The sequence below is a fragment of the Lacerta agilis genome, chromosome 3 (genome assembly GCF_009819535.1).
Source record: "Lacerta agilis isolate rLacAgi1 chromosome 3, rLacAgi1.pri, whole genome shotgun sequence".
NCBI lineage: Eukaryota > Metazoa > Chordata > Lepidosauria > Squamata > Lacertidae > Lacerta > Lacerta agilis.
The window spans coordinates 7,706,090-7,728,406 of NC_046314.1; the positions used below are offsets into that span (position 1 = coordinate 7,706,090).

At 44.9% G+C, this 22,317-nt stretch overlaps 1 protein-coding gene across 1 annotated transcript in view; it reads left to right on the forward strand.

The window, feature by feature from the left end:
• SERTAD2 (SERTA domain containing 2) overlaps nucleotides 1–22,317 on the forward strand; it is a 123,857-nt gene that overhangs the window by 66,176 nt on the left and 35,364 nt on the right. The gene's annotated exons all lie outside the window — the stretch shown is intronic.

Here is a 22,317-nt window from a genome sequence, read left to right on the forward strand (position 1 = left end):
GGCTGGGTGAAGGCTTGTTTGACTGGAACAAGAGTGAGAGCGTGCTCAGTGGCTGCACCCAGATTTTGGAGCACTCTGCCCCCAAGTGCTGGGTAGCACACCCCCTTTTTTTGTTTCGCAAAGACTTATGGGTGGCAAAGACTTATGGGTGGTTATCTGTTCCGCTTGCCTCAATCCTATTTTGTCGTGATATTGGATTTTATTGTGAAATGCGGTTCTTATTTGTTGCAAGCATCCTTTAAAAAACAAACAAATTCTATACCGCTTTATGTTTTTAATAACAGCATATTGTGGTGCACACATATTGGAAAGGCAAGTGATAGATAGATAGATAGATAGATAGATAGATAGATAGATAGATAGCGGAAGATAGCGTCATAGAGCTGGTTCCAAGAGATCACGAGGGTCACCAAGTCCAACATGGCTGGCAACTGAGCTGGACGGACTGCTTTCTTGGCTTTGGCAGAGTATGTTTATGTGCCTGTAGAAAATCTTTTGCTTTTTATTTATCCGTGTGTCTCAGCTTCCACCTTCCTCTTGCCACATGAGTGAAATAACAAGACTCCCTTTAAATAAGAGGTGTTTCCAGGGAGAATATAACTGACATATAGACCTTTGGGAATCTTAGATTACTGCACCTAGACTTATTGGGTGGCACCGAGCGCTTCTCACAGAACTACTGAGTGAGCAAGATCAAAGCTGTGAAGTTCTTTGGAAGAGCCATATAAATGAAAAATGACGACAAATCCTTAACATTAGCATACTAATGGGCAGGAGCCAATGTAGGACGTCCCAGGTTCAATCCCTGCCATCGCCAGGTCAGGCTGGGAAAGAGTCTGCATGAAATCCTGGAATTCTGCTGCCAGTCAGTGTGTTGAAATTCTGAACTAGATAAACCAATGATCTGAATCAGTATAAAGTAGCTTCCTGTGTTTCTGTGTACTACGAACTAAAATTTACCCTATTCAATGGATCTTACTTCCTAGTAATTGGGCTTAGGATTGCAGCCATAACTAGTACTTACGTGAATTGCGTATTAATTCATGCTTATCAAAATAATAAATAAAAAATGTTGCTCCCCCCCCCCCAAATGGTGGCCAGACATTCTGTTTTGGCACCCACAACCCAGGTCCCAGAAGCCATTTGGCTCCTAGCTTTTCTATCCCAGTTTCTAACACAGCCTTTTCTGTTTACCATAACATGCTTCTCCGTCTGAAGTGTTTGTTCAGTGTCAGAAAGTTAACAAGATTTATCAAACTATATTCTTGCTTTTGACCTCTGCCCAAGCTTGGTCTGTTACTCTAAAATGGAGTTCAGCTCAGTCTTTTTTTTTTTTTTTACATAATCTTTTTATTAAGTTTCACAAATATACATTATATTTACAGTTTGTTACATATTAATCATCATGTATTTTGGCCTCTTCAGGCCTGAACTTCCAACAATCCTTCTGTCTGGTTTCAGCAATCCAAATCTTTGTTTTTATATTTATTCTATAAATTATTGCTTTTATTTTCTTATCTTAAATAATTTATCTTTATTTCATCATACAATAATAATTATTTTTGACTACAAAGCTTCCTGTAATCCTATCAACGTATTCATTTGTGTATGTTTCTTTAAATAGTTTGTAAATTTTTTCCAATCTTCAAGAAATTTTTGGTCTCGCTGGTCTCTGATTCTCCCTGTCATTTTATCTAGCTCAGTCTTTTTATTATAATGCATGTCACAGAAAGCCACCGCCATGTGTGAGCTCTCTTAATGGCTAGTGGCAAGAGGTCTGTAACTCAACTAGCTTTGAAACTGTGCTTTCTCTTTGCACTTTGACAAGGCCGTCTGACCTGTGCATTGAATCATGTAACTAGGAACAGTTGTTGGGCAAGAACATTGACACTGCGGCTGCTTTTTGTAAACGCTAAATTGCCATGCCTCTGCGTAACAGAGAACATTTGTTCCAGTGTGTTTTAATGTGGTGCCAGGTTAATAATACGGCTTGTACAGGAAGGTGCAGAAGTTATTCCAGTAAAGCATGTGATGCAGCTGTCATGAAACAATACCACTACAAGATAGAGATGGGGGAATCCCCTGATCAAATGCTTCCCTGCCTTAAGGCATCCCTGCACATAGCAGTGCTCTACCGGAACCCTTCTTCCTGGCAGCAGTTTTTGATGAGGGGAGTATTAATTTGTGATCTTCCCCTCCTTGCATCAAAGGAACAGCCACAGAAGTATGTTGTTGTTCAGTCGTGTCCGACTCTTTGTGACCCCATGGACCAGAGCACGCCAGGCACCCCTATCCTCCACTGCCTCCCGCAACATTATTATTCTTCATTTCTTTTCGTTAGCTCATCAGCTATCCTGGTTAAAATGGTGTTCTTGGACTTCCACTGGATCAGTAGCATTTTTAGCTCAGTTGATTCACCCTGAAGAACACTACAAAAAGGGGTTATAAATTGGTTGGGTCTCCTGTTTGTCTGTAAGCTAACTGAGCCTCATAACTTCTTTCTTTCTTTCTTTCTTTCTTTCTTTCTTTCTTTCTTTCTTTCTTTCTTGACTTAAACACAGCCTTTTAATACCTGTGATTTTAAGCAGCCCCGTGGAGCTATTCGACCTTAAAATGAGTCACCTGTATCTTCTCTCACCTGAGGTGTTTAACACTGAAACTCCCCTCCCCTGCTCTCACTTGGTCCCTTTGGTTGGCTTTTTTGTGTATATTGTGTTTGATTTTGTGCTGCTGCAGCACAATTGTGGCAGCACAAGGAACTGTGTGTGTCTGAGCAGCCGGAGCAGCCGTGTTGCATGCCAACCAGATGGGGCAGAGCTCCTCAGTTCTGTTCCCCTTTGGTGTTGGAAATCCTTCATCTCCCACCACAACCACTTGATACAAATCAGTAAATAAATCCCAAGTGATCTAGAGATCTAACAGCCCCATGGATCACATGCAAGATGTGGTCTGTACCCTGCACACACACACACACACACAGAGAGAGAGAGAGAGAGAGAGAGAGGAGAGAGAGAGAGAGAGAGAGAGAGAGAGAGAGAGAGACACTTGCCATCTGCCAATTCCAGAAAGACTGTTTGCTGGTTAGATGGTTTGAGTTCTGCAGGAGTTGGGATTAAAACATGGGTGCCCAGGGGTATCCTTGGGCTGGAGGATTGTATGTGTGCTTCTTTCTGCCCAAACTGGGACCTTGATGTGGAATCTTCTGGTTTGCTACCTTAGAATTTAACCATTAGCGTGACACCTCTTGCTTTTCTGCTGCAGGATTCCACCGTGAGTGTTTTTGCCTCTGCTTCATACATAACCTGTTTCACGATCTCTTCCTGGTGAAAAACCCTTTCCCATATTTTACCTTTTGGGAAAACTCATCCAGTGTCAGCACTCTCCCTTTGGTCACTCAGAGGTAAATATCTGAGGGATGGGCTTAGAGTAATTGTTTTGTTTTGTTTTATAGTGCACATATATGTAATATTGCTAATTGCATTTGCACAGGCACCAAACGAAATGTGCCCTGCATTTCTTCCCTCCCACCCCCAGCTCCCTGTCCAGTTGGTGGATGTAGCTGAATGTTTTTTCAGTTGCAGCTGTTTGATAACAAGTAGAGCCAGATGCACGGTGAGATAAAATATTCTTAGGAAACTGTTGTAGTTGGTTGAGCAACATCCCATTTCAGAATCCAGTACTGGGCAGAAGCATGCAGAATAAATGGGTATGAAGTATGGCAGGCAGAGAAGAGACTCCTGTAACCTATAATATGGGGCTGGAAGGCCTTTGTCCTTGCGGCTGAAAACAGCAGGGGGTTGAACTAGATGATCCTCTGGGTCCCTTCCAGCTCTATGATCCTCTGAGTCCTACGAGATGTTACTGGTGAGGTCTATCCGAGGGTTTGCTGCTTATAAAACACCTCTTAGCCTTGAAGTTTGTTCTTGCCTTTGCTACTGTCTGTTTTGGTTCCATTATCCACTGCAGGAAGTGTAGAGAAAACAAAACTAAGAAAAAAGTACTTTCCTTTATGTCATGGAAGAATAAAAGCTGTGGTTGGGATGTGTGTGTTGAGGGTTAATTGCAGGTACAATAGTGCAGTGTTTTTCAACCACTGTTCCGTGGCACACTAGTGTGCCGTGAGATGTTGCCTGGTGTGCCGTGGGAAAAAATGAAAAATTCAAGAGAATTACTTTATATATAGTCAATATAGGCACAGAGTTAATTTTTTTAACATTTTCTAATGGTGGTGTGCCTCGTGATTTTTTTCATGAAACAAGTGTGCCTTTGCCCAGAAAAGGTTGAAAAACACTGCAATAGTGCATAAGTTTGAAGAACTGTGTGCCTTTATCATGAAGTTAATGCCAATAGCCTATCTCATTTCTAGCACGCCCGCATGGAAAAAAAAAGCCACCCAAGGTTCTCTGATGTACAGAAACCCAGCAAATCCAAAAATGTGATCTACCTATGAAATGTGTTTATGAGTTGCAGCCTAACCCATCATGCAGAAATTGCCGCTTAGTGTAATGCCTTCGTAAATTATGGGAGTAGGTTTGGGATGTGGGGGTAAGGCGCAAGGAGGTGGCCACTTTTAGCTTTGTGAGAGGTGCCTTTGTATCTGGTTGGGGAGCTGCAACTCGCGCACAATGCAGCGGCCAGACTGTTCACAGGAGCAGATCCTGGCCAACAGGTTACCCTGCTGCTGAGAGACTTGCTACTGGGCCAGGTTCAAAGTTTTTGTGCTAATTAACAAAGCTGTACACAACTCGGTCCCAAAGTCAGTTCCAAAGCATGAACCTATAAATTCTACCTCAACCACTCACTGCCTCTGATGGGACACTTCTGGTGGTTCCCCAGGCCCCTGAAGGTTGGTTGGCCTTCACGAGGAGCCAAGAGTATAGTGTGGAACTCCCTGTGGAACTCCCTGCCTTTAGAGATTCAGCAGGAAGCCCCCCTGCCTCCTTTCAGGCGCCTGCTGAAAACTCTTTTTAACTAACCGGAATCTGCTAATATTTTTTTGATACTTTTAATTTTGGATCTTTATAGACTAACTTTATTGTATTTTGCATGTTGTAAGCCACCTTGATATATTTTGTGAAAGTGCAGATTATAAATATTCAAAAATATAAATAAACCTAAATTTGACTGAACTGGAAGAATGACAGCCAGGGTGGATAAAGATCAATGCTTAAAAAAAAAAATCAGATTTTTTTGATTTAAATCAGATTTTTAAAAAAATGCTTTTTGAGGAAAATATATTACCATCCAAAGGTTACTCCATCATGAAATAGCCTAAAGATTAGTTTTTTAATTATGTAGAATAAGGCTGTATATGTTTAATTTTTTTTGGTAAATAAATTCCATTAATCCATTCACAATGTCATGCTCTTCCAGAGGTTTTTGTAAAATTATTGGGCAGTTTCTCTGCCTACAAGATATGTTATAACATGAACAGAGTGTCCGACTCTTCGTGACCCCATGGACCAGAGCACGCCAGGCACGCCTATCCTTCACTGCCTCTCGCAGTTTGGCCAAAGTCATGTTAGTAGCTTCGAGAACACTGTCCAACCATCTCATCCTCCATCATCCCCTTCTCCTTGTGCCCTCCATCTTTCCCAACATCAGGGTCTTTTCCAGGGAGTCTTCCCTTCTCATGAGGTGGCCAAAGTACTGGAGCCTCAACTTCAGGATCTGTCCTTCTAGTGAGCACTCAGGGCTGATTTCTTTAAGAATGGATAGGTTTGATCTTCTTGCAGTCCATGGGACTCTCAAGAGTCTCCTCCAGCACCATAATTCAAAAGCATCAATTCTTCGGCGATCAGCCTTCTTGATGGTCCAGCTCTCACTTCCGTACATTACTACTGGGGAAACCATAGCTTTAACTATACGGACCTTTGTCGGCATAGTCCGTGGGACTTACTGCTGAGTAAATAAGCCCAAGTTATGCCACAACATGCATACAGATGTAATTTGTTCGGAACAGGTAGTTTTGCTACAATACAGGGAACTCACAACTTGCGTGAGGGTTTTGTTCCAGGGATGGAACATATACGCAAAAACTCACTGGAACTGCTTTTAAGTGTTCTGCCTTACTTGCTAGGCTCTGTAAGGTTCTTGTTAGATCTTGCAAGAGTCTCCCAGAGCCTAGGAAGCAAGGCAGAGAGCTTAAAAGCTCTTTCCACACTAGAAAAAACCCAGCACAAAATGAGCTTTTAAGCTCTCCACCTTCTGTGGATTTAATTTGTGTGTTTTTCCACCAGCCAGACTTTTAACTGTGTAAAGTTGAAAATGGCATATGTTAAACACACAAGTTGCAAGTTACCTATGCAGTCTGTGTGTCTAATAGAGACTCTAATCCATGGTTATCAGCCTTTTCATTCTTATTCCCCCCACTCCCTGCTTTGATTCAGGAAGCTCTCTCTGATCAGCAAATGCACCTTTTGTCATCCTTATTTTTTTCTCCCTTCTTCATCCTGTGTCGTGCTGCGTGCATCATCCATCAGGCAGGTAGGAGGATGAGTTGTGGGCAGATGACACCACTGCTTTTTTGGCACTCCTAGCAGGCTGGGGGCAGAGCAAATGAAGCTCAATTACGCAAATACCGGAGGCACCGAAAATGTGCCACATCACTTGTGAGCATGACTGGAGCCCGACCGTGAATCACTGCTGTTGTTAAGGCTTTGTGTGTGTCAGCGCACGTGGGCAGGAACACAGCGTTTTTTAAAAAAATGTTAACAGAATTTCTGCTAAGAAGCTGCAAGCTTATAAACATCACTTGGTTCTTTTTTTTGTGTCACATTTTGAAAGTACAGCCATCAAGGCCTGCAACTTAGAAGCAACTTACTGCCACCTCCTCCTAGATTTTTAGTTGCTGAAAAAGGAGGGGGGAAGCTTAATACCTTTAAAAATCTGCTTTCAGTGATAACACTGTAGCTCTCAGCAGCAGCTGATAGCAGTAGGTACCCATGTTTTACAACTGCAACAAAAGACTGAAGCAGTGTTTTTGGTTTCTAAACCCAAAGTTTTCCGAAGAGATTTGCTAGAACAGCTACCAAGTGTCACTCTCGAGTTTGTATTTTGTTTTCATTGTTGTTTTGATGTTCTCCTGGCAGCCAGTTCCCTGCTTGCCAAATAAAAGCGACTTTCTCTCTCTTATGAATTTCCCAAGACTGCATGTTTCAAGTTTAGTCAGATTGGCTTCTCTTGGCTAGAATGGTTCAAAGCAGACTTTGGTTTCTAAATGCATTTTTGTCAGGGGTTTAAGTTACTATGTAGTGCAAGTATGTGGTAGGGAAATGGGTTTTTTAAAGGTTAGCCTTTAAAAAAAAAGATTAACTTTCATACTTTCATTTTAAGAATGCGAAGGAACTTGTCTCCCCAAGGAAGGGTAGGAATTGTATGTTGGTTGCCTATGATCAGTGATGCAAAAAGGCTGATGAAGATTATTTGGTAAACACTACGCACTGAAAGGCTTTACCAGTTGATGCAGCATTCAATAGTTTGCTAGCAAAGCAGGCTTGCTTAATGAACATGCTTAGTTTCCTCGACTTTTGTGCTTACAAGATATTATAAAATGTCTTAATTGCTTTATGTTCAAAAGCAGTGTACAGAAAATAAAAATCTAACAATTGCAGAACACTATACACAGTAGTCACGAAATTAGAAGACGCCTGCTTCTTGGGAGAAAAGCAATGACAAACCTAGACAGCATCTTAAAAAGCAAAAACATCACCTTGCCGACAAAGGTCCGTATAGTTAAACCTATGGTTTTCCCAGTAGTAATGTACGGAAGCGAGAGCTGGACCATAAAGAAGGGTGATCGCCGAAGAATTGATGCTTTTGAATTATGGTGCTGGAGGAGACTCTTGAGAGTCCCATGGACTGCAAGAAGATCAAACCTATCCATTCTCAAGGAAATCGGCCCTGAGTGCTCACTAGAAGGACAGATCCTGAAGTTGAGGCTCCAGTACTTTGGCCACCTCATGAGAAGAGAAGATTCCCTGGAAAAGACCCTGATGTTGGGAAAGATGGAGGGCACAAGGTGAAGGGGACGACAGAGGACGAGACGGTTGGACAGTGTTCTCGAAGCTACTAACATGAATTTGGCCAAACTGCGGGAGGCAGTGAAGGATAGGCGTGCCTGGCGTGCTCTGGTCCATGGGGTCACGAAGAGTCGGACACGACTGAATGACTGAACAACAACAACATACACAGTAGCAGGCAAATGAATATCAAAACCATTTACAAAATAGAGTTCAAATATCAAACAAAAAGTCCAATCAATATAGAATTTAAAAATCGAATACAGTCGTATCTCGGCTCCCGAACACCTTGGGAGTTGAATGTTCTGGCTTCCAAATGATCGAAACCCGGAAGTGAGTGTTCTGGTTTTTGAATTTTTTTGGGAAGCCAAACGTCCGCTATTGTTTCCAGCGTGTCTGCACAATTGGAAACCAGCCGGACGCCGCACCTTGGTTTCTGAACATTTTGGAAGTCGAACGGACTTCCAGAATGGATTCTGTTCGATTTCAGAGGTATGACTGTACAGGGACTTCAGAATATGCAAAATGTAGGTCAAATACAACACAAAAGAAATCAATCAAGAAATTAAAGAGATTTCAAAAACAAACAAACAAACAAATCTCAAAACAGAATTTTAAACCCCTTATATATAGAATAAAAAACAAGCACAGTACAAAATACTAATAATCCAATACAGCTATTTCCTTACCAATCCCTTTATAAAACAGACCAGATAAAATAATCATACAGCCTTGGAATTAACGTAAAGAGAAATATAAAGATGAACATTGTAATGACTACAGTAAGCAAGCAAGGCAACCTAGAGGAATATTTGTTTTACTTACTCACTTAAGAGAAATCTTGTCATTTTGTGCTTCCCAGATACCATAAGAGTCCTCAAATGAATGTCCCTGCATCTTCCCTCCTATTGGGCATTCTTCCACTGCTTGTACTCTACTGACACTTGGGCTGACACCTTCTTGGAAGCTGCAAGACACATGTCCAGCTGTCAAAATGCCTTCAGGCTTGAACGCAGCAATTGCCACATTTAGTAGCTACACCTGACAACTGTGCAAAGTGTCAGAAATGGGCAAAGGGGTAGTGGGCAGCTGTGCTAAAATAACTTTTATCTGAACTACATTTTTCAAAGAGGTAGGCTTTATCTAGGTGGGGAACCTGGGAGTTTCCAGGTATTGTTGGACTTCAGGTCCTGCCAGCATCAGTCGGCATGACCAATGGCCAGGGATGATAGGGGCTGGAAGCCCATCACACCTGGGGGGCCTGATCAAAAGACTTGTGCAAAGGCATACCTAAATACCATCTCCCTGGCCCAAGTTTCATCACCATCCCAGCTCCAAAAACTTCAACGACCCACAGAGTCCTCTTCTTGACCCATCTAGCTACCCATCTGATCCTCTCGTTTTCTGCCTCTTCTGAGCCAACTTCTCCAACTACTGCTTGTTCCCTTCTATCAGATTGAAGGTCATCTCTCAGCTGCAGTTTGGGTAGCCTTAGGACCATCTTTCCTGCATATTCCGGTCCTTCTTGATCTTGGGACAGAATGCATCTTTGCCTACAAAAGAATACTGTGATTTGGTTAGAACAATCCACCATGGGTGGTGCATTTTTGCAAATGTTGTAAAAGATATAAAGAGCTCCTCCCCATCCCCCCCCCCGCAACCCCAAGGTTGCAAGCAGTGGGACAGGAAATATTTTATCAACATGAATACTGTGATGCCTGCCACCTTATAACATGGGTGCTAAATAAAGCAATAAAATTCACTGGTATCAAAAAGAAACACCTGTGCCTTTTAAAGATGTTCTCTTTTGTTACTGAGACCCTTCTGCTCTTGTACAACAGGCAGGGGGATGTAATGGGTTACAATCCAAACTTAATTATGTTCCTTTTTGACTCTGGTATGTTGGCTCAAATGTTGATTGCGGTTCTGTTGGAAATTAACACCGCCCTGAAAACATAGTGCTGCTGTAGACTTTATGGTGTTGCGAGAGATTATGATTGTCTTTGTATGTTTCTCAGTTTTTTGCATCCCATTGCAAACAGCTCATCAGTCATTTCTGATGGGCAGAAATTTCCTACCTGCAGAGTGAACTAGCTTTCTTTCACTAGAGCTTCCTCATAAGGCTGAGGGTTCCACTTCCCATTCATTCTTAATAGCTCAGTCCCTTTTTGCACTAGGAGTTTCACGGCAGGGCAGTATTAAACAGCTTGCTAACTTCAGGACAATTCAGTAGGGTGTGTCAAGAGGCTGATTACTGACTCCACAGCACAATTAGGCTGTGTAGTTAAATTTGGAAATGCAACTCCAGGCCTGTGGATCATTCACAGTTAGCCAGAGAGTATAGCTCATTACTCCTGATAGTATTGTACTCGGTGGATCTATCTCAATAGCAGTTAAAGGTTCTGCTTTACATACCAGGTAAACTGGGGGTCATATAATAATTGGCTTTCCCCAGAAGATCCAGAACAGCATGGATCTGTTGTGAAGATGGCAACCATTTTGCTATAAATCTAGGGAGGAAACGCCTGCATCAGTGTAAATGGTACAGAAAGTAAAAAAAGCATTAAGCACTTACAAGTGCATTATTAATGTGACTTTAGGTGTCCAAAAGAACATTCAGCAGAAGAGATCTCAAGATTTTCTGAGAAAGTGGTGGTCTTTGCAGTCTCTCGTAAGTGCTGAATTTGCCTTTGGAGAACCCTAACTAGCATGCTGTAATAAGTAAATTGTCTCTTCGTTACATGAACAGCTCATCGTCTCTTATTCCAAGGTATATGCAGGAGTTTGATCCTTCCCCTTTCATAAAACACGAAAACCCTGGAGATTTGATGCTGCTTCAAAAACTCACCGCATTTTTTTCTTGCCGAGTTGTGGAGGGTTCCACCAAATATCCTTAGAAAATTGTTATAGGTGGTGTTGCTGGATGTTTCCAGATTTTATCCGTTTCAGTCTGGAGGGCACCTGATCCAGTGACCTCCAGATGTTGCTGCACTACAATTTCCATCATCCCAGACCATTTTCTATGTTGGATGAAAGTGAAGGAAACTGGAATCCAACATCTGGAGGGCACCAAGCTGGGGGAGGCGGAATAGCTTTTGAATTTAAAGCGGTGGACATGACTCACCCTGTTGGATGTGTTCTGCCGCCACTGTTGGAGGTGCTATGCCTCTGAATTCTAGTTGCTAGAAACCACTGTGAGAACAGAATTGCTGAACTAAATAGGCCACTGGTCTGTGGGGCTGGGCAGTATATCAATATATTGTCCCAAACCAATTTGAAGTCCATATTTCATAATTTTTGACCTGGCAATATATCATGAAGTGTGTGTGTGTGTGTGTGTGTGTGTGTGTGTGCTGTGCAAAAATAACAATGTGGGGAAAACTGTGAAGCCAGCCATTGCCTTTTCATAGCTCCATCCTTATTTCAGACATCCTGATATACAGTCATACCTCGTGTTGCGTACGTTCGAGTTACATACCTCTGCGACCCGGAAGTCCTCCACAGAGCACGCGGGTGTGCAGAAGCGTTCTGAGCACTTCGCGCATGCGCAGAAGCACAAAACCCGTGAACTTCCGGGTTTTTTCTTTTTGTTCGTTCGTGTTACGTACTCCCGGGTTACGTGGCACGACCTGGAACGGATCGCGTACGTAGCACGGGGTACCACTGTATTGGTATATCATGATGTTTAGCTGGTGATTATATCATGACGTTGAAACCCAGATATCGCCCAGCCCTACTGGTCTGCTCCAGCAAACTCTTCTTGCATTCTTATGGAAGCTGGTAGCCCTGCCTCTTTTTGCATTCAGGGACCCCAAGGCCATGTTGGCCAGCCAGGCTTCCCCCTGTGCAGGCAGGCAGGCAGGCAGTTCAGTGTGTCCCCACTTTGCTCCGGCGGGGTTGGGGGTCACTCCATCGGCCGCGAGGGCTGCCACCCCCAACACGTGCGCACCCACCCCGGGCACCAGCAACCAACGCTACGCCACTGCCTCACCCCACCTCCACCCCTACTTCTCCTTTCGAGAACACGTTGGACAGGAAAGCGCATGTTTAAAAAGAAGCTTGTCTTATTTTCAGAGAGCATTTTCATGGTGGAAGAGGCCACACTGTGGCAGGCCAAGTGGGCAGGGTTGGGTGGGCGGAGCATGAGAGAACTTGCTGCCAGTGACAGGTTTACTTGTTTTGATGAACAGGCACGCTCTGCAAAGCAATGGTTTTAGGTGCAGCATGTGTAGAACAAAAAGGTCATTACCAGCTGTGTGCAAGGGTTTGTGAGAGTTTGTATTCTGCGCTCTCTCTCACTCTCTCTGTGTGTGTGCCTCTCTTTTTTTCTGTGGGAGTTATTTCCTGTTGTTGACTCCAGTTCTTTATTTAGAACCACCTTAGCTACTCGGCAACTGCTAGTTGGGGTGGGGGTGGAGAGAGGAACAGCGTGATTACAACTTCTAAAGGCTCCTTTCAAACAGATGTATCCTTGCTGTAGCTTCATTGAGAAAGGAAAAGCTTGACTTTGTAATTTAACAGGGAGAGAAAATGTTTTGCATTGGGCACACCACTTTTTGTCTGATAACACCACCCGTGCTCAGATGCACCTATCAAAAACAAATAAATAAAGGCAAGTTGGGTGTGTTTTAAGTGTGTTTTAAGCTCACTTCAACACCAACAAACTCTCTAACACCCTATAAAAGCAAAATTGTGGGCTTCCCTAACAGTTCAATGCCTGTATTCTGTTATTGTGGAGGCAGTCCCTTTTCAGCTGGCACCATGGTTTCTTATGTTACAAATACTACAGCATTTTCAGTCTCCAAGTGGCAGAAAGAGGGGTGCAGTGCCAGAAGGTTTCTCAGTTAATATTAAACTTTGGTTCTTGGCCTGCATAGCCTGATGGGAGAAGCAGAAATCTGGTATTTTAAGAATGTCTGCCTGCTTCTCCTTCGAGATAAACTTTTTGGCTTTTCCTCCCATAATTGTCTCTGGTCGAAGGACAGAGATGTTATCTAGGATTTATAGTGTTAAGTGTCAAATCTGATACAGCTGGGGTGAAGGGGGTCCTGGGTTGTAAAGATCAAGCAACTGTAATCAATTTGTGATTCAGGATGTCTGTTACATCAAGACCTGGGAAGTTAGGGAGTGACTTGGATCCCAGGATGTCTTTAAATCAACATTCTCACAGCTGCGGCAATTGTTTGACATTTTTGAAGTACGACTTAGGTCTCTCTACCCATTGGTTCAAGGAAATTGAACAACTCTTTCTCTCTACCCATTGGTTCAAGGAAATTGAACAACTCTTTCAGTAGGCCAAAAAGTGTGGGGGTAATTAGTATATCTATTCTGCTGTTTTGAGATGCTAATTGTCAGACCATTGGTGGGCCATTAGCAGTCCTGTGGGCAGTTTGCAACATGGCTGCTACTCCGAGGGCAGAGACCAGAGAGAAAGTTCTTTTGATTTTAGTCTGAATTTCTATTTTGTGAGTATACTAGCTGGTCATATTTTACAATCAAAACAAAATAAAAAAAATTCCTTCCAGTAGCACCTTAAGAGACCAACTAAGTTTGTTCTTGGTATGAGCTTTCGTGTGCATGCACACTTCTTGAGATACACACCCTTTTTTTTACATATTTTACAATGTTATTGTTTTTATGATTGTACTCTCTTTCAAGAAACGTGTAACCTTTGTTTTTTTTTAGTATTTTGCTTTATAATAAATTCTGAAACGTATTTCTTGTTTTGTCTTACTTGCCTTTGAATAAGGGAAGCTGAGTCCAGAGCCTAACCATCTCGGACCCTACCAGATATTGTGTTGTGTTTGTTGGTTTCACGGTAAAGTGGGCCAAGGCGTGTAACCTGGATATTGGTAGAAGTGTGTTTCCCGAAACTTCTATTAGGTTTCACGGACTGGGAGTGGTGGCAGCCTACTGTACGTTTTGTCTTGCCAAAAGATATTGCAGGTCTCCTCTGTGTTATCTAAGCTCTGCTGGTGCTGGAGAGGTGGATCATTGCAGAGAGGGATCTGTAAGATCGCTACAAGGGTTTTTTTTCCCCTGCAGTGGTTGCCAGCAAAGAAGAGTTTGGATTTGATATCCCGCTTTTCACTACCCGAAGGAGTCTCAAAGCAGCTAACATTCTCCTTTCCCTTCCTCCCCCACAACAAACACTCTGTGAGGTGAGTGGGGCTGAGAGACTTCAAAGAAGTGTGACTAGCCCAAGGTCACCCAGCAGCTGCATGTGGAGGAGTGGAGACGCGAACCCGGTTCCCCAGATTACGAGCCTACCACTCTTAACCACTACACCACACTGGCTCTCAGAGAGCGCTTTCCAACTGTTGACCAGGGTGTCTGAAAGAGCATGCACACTTACCAAAACTATGAGACTAGTTGCATTGCATGCCCCATGGCTTGCAACAACTGTAATAATTATTTGTTGTTGATGATGTTGTTGTTGTATGATAGAGATATAACAACAACAAATTATTATTTCCTCCAAGGAGCTCAAGGTTCCTCTGTGTTTTATCTTTACAAAAACCCTGTGAGGTGAATTAGACTAAGAGAGAGTGACTGGTTCAAGGTCACCCAGTGAGCTTCTTATCTGTGTGGGGATTTCAGCCCTGGGCTTCCAGGTCTTATTCCAGCACCCTAACCACTACACCACACTGTCACTGTAGCTCACACTTAGGCAATCATGGTTCCATTATGATTTTGGAACCCCGTTTTAAATCCATTGGGCTGGCATGTCAAGTCATGCCTCAGAACTGGACTAAATGAATATGTTGAAAAGTTTTGTGTGTTTTCCAGGTGACATGGGGTGGTTGGAAAGTTCTGTCTGTGGCATTAGATCTATGAAGGCCTTTATTAAACACATGATAAACAAGCAAGTGAGCTTTTGGAGTGTAATTCAGGCAAAGAGCTGCTTACCGTACTTAACTGTGCACTGGAGGATGTCTGCTCAGCCAACTTCATTTGGATTGCAACCATTGCGCAGCAAATACTTCCAAATTATATAGCTATCAGTGCTACAGTTCGGTGGGGCCTGTGCTAGAAAACGTCAGTGGGTTGCGTCCACAGGGTCTTTTTTGCACAACAACCACGCCAAAAATGTGCTTAGCTGTTGCCTTGCATTCCTGCAAATCCCTTTTCTAAAGAAACTGTGTGCTTGAGCATGGCAGGATGAGCATTCCCAGGTGTGGAATTGTACAGCAAGGCGGCAAAACATCCACAAAGATCTATATTTTTAACCAACTAAGCATTTTCATAAAATGGTGCCAGCATAGGGGAGGGGAAGTAATATGGCTCAAGATTAATTAACAGCACTAAAAATACCAAGTTTTACCTGGAACATTTGTGTAAGCACATTCCATGTAGCAACCTGAATAGCAATTAAATGTGCTATCTGGGAGGGAATATTGAGGGCTATCCCAACAACAAAGAAACAGTTTTAAGGGATATGATACAGATTGGCCTGTTTTGCATGTAACAGGAAACCATGGTTTTGAGGTAGAACTTGTGCTCACATTTCCTCCCTTAATACATGCGAAGAGAGGATAAAAAAAGCTTTCACTTTTGAACTAACCATAGTTCCCTATTATAATCGGCTCTTGGGGAATTTCGGTTACTTAACACATTAGCGTGTCAAACCACAGTTCAATCCTAGTATGTGCCCCAACACAGGGAACTGTGGTTTGTTCTAATGGGAAACTTTGGTTAGTACAGTAGAGAAAGATCTCTGTCTCATCCTTCCACATCCAAACACCTAGAGAAGGAAGAGGCAGCCTGCAAGCCTGGGGCTGTTTATGCATTACCATGTCAAAGGAATGCACCAGGCAGAGAGTTAACTCTTTATTGTCAAATATAACACTTACAGTCACTTCTACGTCTCTGGAGACCTCCACACACCAATCTAGTACCTAGGCAGCTATTCCCAGGTCTCTGCTCTATGGAGCAGTTACAGCAACCAGGAACAAGTCGGCCTCCACCAGTACCTTCCCCTAACAGGCTATGCACACTTAGAGACTCTGCCTCTGTGGAAGCAATTTCTTCCTGCTTCAATTCTCTCCTGATTCCGGCCTCTTCCTCCAGCCCTGAAGCTCCCCCTGCCTCCAGTTCTTGCCTGCTGGCTGGTACAAGTGCCCACAGACCATTGCCCCCCTCTCCCGAGTCAGACTCCAGCTCCTCTCCCCCCAGTGCAGACTCACCAGAGTCATGTCAGTCCCTGACATACTACTTCCTCTGGCTCTAGTGTGCTTTTCGCTGCTGGTGTCTGAAGCAGAATACAGTCATGCCGCATGTTACGCACATCGAACATGTGAATTCAGCTATTATGTGCTGGGCTGAAGCTCCACTCCAGCATTTTCCTTCTGCCTTGCCAGGACCTGCCTGCATTCATTCATTCATCCATCTCTCTGCCCACCTCCCTCCTCTAATGTGGTAGGAGAGCTGAAAATAATGCAAATATATTTCACATCTGGCAACCAACTCTGGAACACTTCCGGAGTTAATGCTAAATACTTTACTTCTAGTACAAAATAAAATAAATAAAACCACATTATTATTATTATTATTTATAAAAAAGAACACTTGAGGCCCTGGTTATTTACCACAGTGCAACACCGCTCTAGCACAAGCAGCCATACCCTGGCAAACCCCAGAAATACATGCATGGTTGTTTCTCCCCTGGCACTTAGGTGTGAACTCTGATCTGAACTGTTGGCAACCACTGTCTTTATATTGCATTTATATATGTTTTATTGTTAAATCACTTTGGGATGTTTTACGTGGAGGCATTCATAGATGAAATAATAACAATTTCTAGAAGCTCATGGCTGCATCAATGGAGGATGGCTCTTCTTGGAGAGAGGCAGTTTGAATGAGACTAGGTAAGCTGTTTTGACAACTCGGTAACTCCTAGAAGAATTTGATATACAGTGGTACCTCTGTTGCGCACGGGATCCGTTCCGGAGCTCCATTCGGATCCTGAGGAATTCGCAACTGGAGGTGCCACTTCTGCGCGGCGCGGTAGAGCTCTTCTGTGCATGCGCATAGAGTGCTTCCGCGTGTGTGCGTGCAACGAAACCCAGAAAAATACTTCCGGGTTTGCCGCGTTTGTATCCTGAAGGATACGCAACCAGAGATGTGTGTATCCAGAGGTTCCACTGTATAGGCAACTCCCCATTTGCATGCGTTCGGCATGCGTGTGACTGCTGACACATGCACTGTTTGGGGCACAAGGGAGTGGGGCCAGAACAGGGCAGGCTTAAGCATGTCCCACTGGTGTACATGGTGCCTCAGAACACAACCTCCGTGTAAATGGGAAATTGCCTGCATTTCATTCATTTTTTTTGCAAGTATTTTGAAATGGAATAGAGACAGGGTGGGTATGGAAGTGTAAAGAATGTTTGTTGTGTTAATTAGTTCATTGAAACTGGCCTTGCACTTGCTTGTAATGCAACAGAATGGGAGTGGGAGTTTAGGCTACATCTGACATTCTCCTGATGGTTTCTGGCAGTCGTTTTACTTCTAAATTTGGTGATGCAGACTTACTTGTCTGCATATGTGTGTGAGAGAGTACATATATAATATGTGGAACATATAGCTCATTTTATGTTTGCTTAAATTCAGCCAGGGCTGCTCATATCTGCTGCCTCCCTCCAGAATGTCCTAATTCTGCTCCCAATAAAGCCTGAATTCAACAACCACCACCAAATCTTTATTCTCAACACTGATAATAAATTACTCAAATTCATGAGCTTTCAATGTTTGATTGTATCACTATAAGTTGAAAAATAAACTGAAGATTTTAAAAAAATCAAGAGGAAAAGCTGTTTTCATAAAAGCAGGTAGATAAGCCAGCTTCTCCTGCCATGTTATATCCAGCTTACTAGTTAACCTTCATATCACTTTGCCGAAACTATTCAGTTCCTGAACCATTTATCAAAAATCATTTTACAGATTATTGCAGCAAGAGGAAATCTTATTTAATTTGCACTTCTCCAATATGGCCGGCATGTGTGCATTTGGATATTTATTTAATTTATGAATTGCTTCTTATAAAACATCCTCAAGCTTCATTAAACAAAGGAGACTTCAACAATGAAAACATGTATCAAAACAGTTTGAGAAGGACTAATACAAATACAGCTGGGGGGTGTGTGGAATCCACTTAAAAGGCTTGTTAGAAAAGGAAGGTTTTCAATAGGCACTAAAAATATAATAGAGAAGTGTCTTTATCTGTTATGTAACAGAAGGGAGTGCTAAAGGAGGATTCAGAGCAGACCTCCTGATGGGATGGTATCTGCAGGAAACCCTCTCATGTAGAATGCAATGTGTTCAGGTATACAAGAGGTGAGAGTCTTTTAGGTATCCTAGTCACAAGCTGACTAGAGCATCATACATCAGGACCAGCACCTTGAACTTAGTCTGCTAGCTAATTGACAGCCAATGCAATTATTTCAGCTGCAGCACAACGTAAGAAGAGCGTGGATGGTTCGGGCCAGCAACCAAACAGCCCAGCATCCTAGTCTCACAGTGGCCAACCAAGTGTCTCAGTGGGAAGCGCCAAAAAAAAAAAAAAAATCACAAAACAAAACAGGACCTGAGCACAACAGCAGTCTCCCCAACCTGTGATTCCCAGAAATGGGTGTTATTTATTTATCAATCATTAGACATATTAAGTCACTTTTTTGTTTAATGAAATCTAAGTCCAAAGGGGGACTCGGGTGGTGCTGTGGGTTAAACCACAGCGCCTAGGGCTTGCCGATCAGAAGGTCCAGCGGTTTGAATCCCCGCGTTGGGGTGAGCTCCCGTTGCTCAGTCCCTGCTCCTGCCAACCTTCCTGCCTGAAATCTTGGTTATCTGCTTACAGTCATCATGGACCAGTGGTTCTCAAACTTTGCTCTCTGGGCCACACTTTAAGAATAAAAATTTCCTTGCGCCACACCAAATTTTTTGGTAAGGAATACACTGGGAAACAGGAACAACTCCTAGCAGTGCTTGATTTATAACACAGAACACAACTACTTTATAACATGGGACATGGGTGGCACTGTGGGTTAAACCACAGAGCCTAGGGCTTGCTGATCAGAAGGTCGGCGGTTTGAAGAAGAAGAAGAAGAAGAAGAAGAAGAAGAAGAAGAAGAAGAAGAAGAAGAAGAAGAAGAAGAAGAGTTTGGATTTGATATCCCGCTTTTCACTACCCGAAGGAGTCTCAAAGCGGCTAACATTCTCCTTTCCCTTCCTCCCCCACAACAAACACTCTGTGAGGTGAGTGGGGCTGAGAGACTTCAGAGAAGTGTGACTAGCCCAAGGTCACCCAGCAGCTGCATGTGGAGGAGTGCAGACACGAACCCGGTTCCCCAGATTACGAGTCTGCTGCTCTTAACCACTACACCAATCCCCGTGACGGGGTGAATTCCTGTTGCTCGGTCCCAGCTCCTGCCCACCTAGCAGTTCGAAAGCACATCAAAGTGCAAGTAGATAAATAGGTACCGCTCCAGGCGGGAAGGTAAGCGGCGTTTCCGTGCGCTGCTCTGATTTCGCCAGAAGGGGCTTAGTCATGCTGGCCACATGACCCGGAAGCTGTACACCGGCTCCTTCGGCCAGTAACGCGAGATGAGCGCCGCAACCCCAGAGTCGGACACGACTGGACCTAAGGGTCAGGGTTCCCTTTACCTTTACAGTTCAAAGCAAACTTACCATACAAAAATCGATAAAAAGCTAAAACAAAATGTAAATGCAAACAGCCATCATGGTTATTAATCCTCCATGAATTTGTGCAATCCTCTTTTATAGCCACATGGGAGTAGCCAAGTGGGGGCAGGGAGGGGCAGCTGCCCCCCCCCAATCAATAAAAATACATAGCAAACTGAGGTTCTGCCTCCCCTACCAAAAATCCTGCCTCTGCCCATGTATAGCCATCTGAGTAGGTGGCCATTGCTGCCCCTTGTGGGGGGAAATGCCACAGTTTAGCTATACCTTGTGCGAAGGCAAAGCATGATGGCATGATTTCAGGGTTACAGCCAACATTTCAAGGTGCACGAATTGCCTTTTATCATCCTATTTAAAAACAACTTATATAACTCTTAAAGTGTCACTTACTACATTAGCTATTACAAACCTCTCTTTAAATCTTCCCTGCGTGCACCGAATTGCAAGAAAGGCTTTGAGGTGGGGGATTGGGGGGAGGGGGGAGAGAAAAACTCTTGGGATTTAGTTTCCCAGCTTTAAGAACAAACTTCCAAGATGAAGGAAGATTGGTCACCAGTTTCTTCCTGCTGATTTCGTAACACAGCTGCCACCTACTCCTACTACCGTACTTTTTTTGGGGGGGGGGGTGGAATAACCAATAGGCATTTTGAGTGGTGGGAGCTGGGATAAATTATGAACAGCTATATACAGGGCGAGGGTGCTTAAACCAGCTCGCCAAACTGCTGCACAAATGCGTAAATAAACTGCCTCCCCCCGACTTACTTTTATTCAACACCATCCCATAAAACCGTTATCTCCTGGATGCCTAGACGGGGGGGGGGGAGCTATGAAATGTTGCCAAAACGCAGCGCACCCCACCGTACGTACGGGGTGCCTCTAATGATTTCTCACTGTAGGTACTAGGGTTCGCGGATAACTGGACTGGCTTTCGGTTTGGCTCTGTAGCGCCTCGAATTGCCTGTAAAGCGCCGGGATCTACCCAAGGCGAGCCCGAAATTCAACCGGGGAAGCTTCTACTTTCCTTGTCAGGGCAGCGGGCAGGCTGGCTGGCTGGCTGGATTGGAAAGCGAAAGAAGCCAGCAAGCCACTTTGCCTGCTCGTCACCAGCGCCGCTCCCCGCCTGCGTTTCACCGCGGCTGCAGGCATTGCCGGGTTATGCAATGGCCGGGAGTGTCCACCACCTCGCTCACCTACGGCTGGGGAGAAATAGTGAACCTAGTGGATCCTCGCGGGGGCCGAGGGGGGAAAGGTCCAGCCCAGGTTGAGCGGTGAAAACAAGCCTTCCTCCGTCTATTCGCACACATGCCCCAGAGGGAGGCCCTCTCCTCCTTTCGCCAGCAGCAGCAGCAGCAGCAGCCAAGCCGGCGCTCCCCCCCCTCGCCCCGCCTTCCCTTGATCGCTGCCCTGGCTTGCAGGAGGACCCCAGCTGTTGTTCCTCCTGCAGAGCTCCTGCTGCCGCAGCTTCCAGGCGCACTCGCAGTCTTGCTCCACTTTTGACTTGTTGACCAGTTTCAAGTTATTGAATAGTTCGCGTGCTTAGCATAGTTGTGGTTTTTCTCCGCTCAGCAAGCAAGCAAGCAGGCTGGCTGCTGCTGCTGCTGCTGCTGCTGGTGTGTGTGTGTGTGTATGCGCGCGCGCGCCCAATTTAGGAACTGCTTTGTATGTGCGTGCGTGTGTGCGTGTGAGTTAGCGCGTTTGTCAATCGGGCGAGCTCCCTTCCTCGCCACCAAGTTTGCAACTTTAAACGTGTGCACGTGAAGCTGTCACGGGCCACGTGCGTGTAGACACCGCTGTCTCGAAGGATGCCGGTTTCCTTGTCTTTCTCCAGCCGGCTGGCTCCCACCCCGCTCTTCGCCCCGGAAACGAAAGTCACCTGGCTTGGTTGCTTTGCTTGTCTTTTGAAAGACACTCGCTGCTGCAGGGCGCCTGTTTGTGCGTCTGTTGTGTTTTCCTGCGGAAGCTTCAGCTTCCAAGTTCGCCCTCGCCCTACATCTCCCGTGGGATGGAGTCAGGCTTCACACACACACACCCCCCTCTCCCCACGACTGGCCTTGGGCTAGCTTCGTCTTAGAGAAAGCTCTTGTGTCGCCTGGAGCGGCCGGACTCCGTAGGAGACCGTGCACGCCCCTCCATTCATTCCGAGCATTCACGGGTGTATCTAGAGGCAGGTAGGCTCGTTCGCAGCCGGGCTCGGCCTCCGTGGCTGCTTTCAGAGCTGAGGAAGAAAGCCGGCGCAGTGCCACTGGGCATACGCAGAGTGCAGCTCACCGACGCGCCGCCCTGAGATCGCCTGGCGGCGGCGATGACAATCGAGCCTGCTGCCCCCCTCCTGAAGCCCCCCCCCTCCGACGAGAGACCGGGTGGGCTCAGGGGAGATGACGGAGACGTTCGCCGCCGCCGCCGCCGCTCACTGGGTTGGTCTCTCCAGAGCAGATTTGGCATGAGCCTAGCTGATCTCGCCCCGCCTCGCCCCCGCCACGAAAGGCGCATGTAAGCGATAGCTGCCTAGAGCTCGGTGGCTCCGCCTCCTGCCTGCTGGCCCCGCCAGGGGGGCCGCATGTGCAGCTTGGCCCTGGTGTCGCGGGCGGGCGGGCGGGCGCGA